The sequence below is a fragment of the Tarenaya hassleriana genome, unplaced genomic scaffold, assembly GCF_000463585.1.
Source record: "Tarenaya hassleriana unplaced genomic scaffold, ASM46358v1 Cleome713, whole genome shotgun sequence".
Classification (NCBI taxonomy): Eukaryota; Viridiplantae; Streptophyta; class Magnoliopsida; order Brassicales; family Cleomaceae; genus Tarenaya; species Tarenaya hassleriana.
The window spans coordinates 1-590 of NW_010969678.1; positions in this window are offsets into that span (position 1 = coordinate 1).

Here is a 590-nt window from a genome sequence, read left to right on the forward strand (position 1 = left end):
CACCTGGAAACGGCCCGGATCCAGTCAAAAATCTTGTTTCGCGATTTTCAGCATCCGAATGAGAATAGGACTCTTGGGAGCCGCTCTAGGGTTATAAAAAAGCCCTAGCCACGTCCTAGAACATCAGATAGCCTTAGAGAACACTTAGAGACAGACTTTTGGAGAGCTTTTGGTGAGAGAAGAATAGAAGTTCATGGGATTCCGAGAAGAAGAAGGAAGATTCGATCGTGGAGACTACACATCTACATGAGCTTTTCTCTCCTCTCTTTTATCTCTTTTCTTTTGAGCTTTTTGTTGTTTTCCATGAACCGTGAGTAGATCCACGACTATGGGTTAGGGATTCGTTTGTGTTTTGGGTATGTTAGGACCCTAACTTGGATTTCGACATTACGCTTGTTTCAGTTTTATCGATTTGTGTTTTCTTGCCTATTGGTGTTTGCTGATCACTTGGCCAATTGTTTTAGATTTTGAATCATAGAGGAATATGGGTTTGGTTTCGGATCAAAATCGATAAAATAGATCGTATTATTCACATAGGAATATGGTTTGATCGATCTAGGATTGATGATAGCGTTCTTCATGCATCTAGG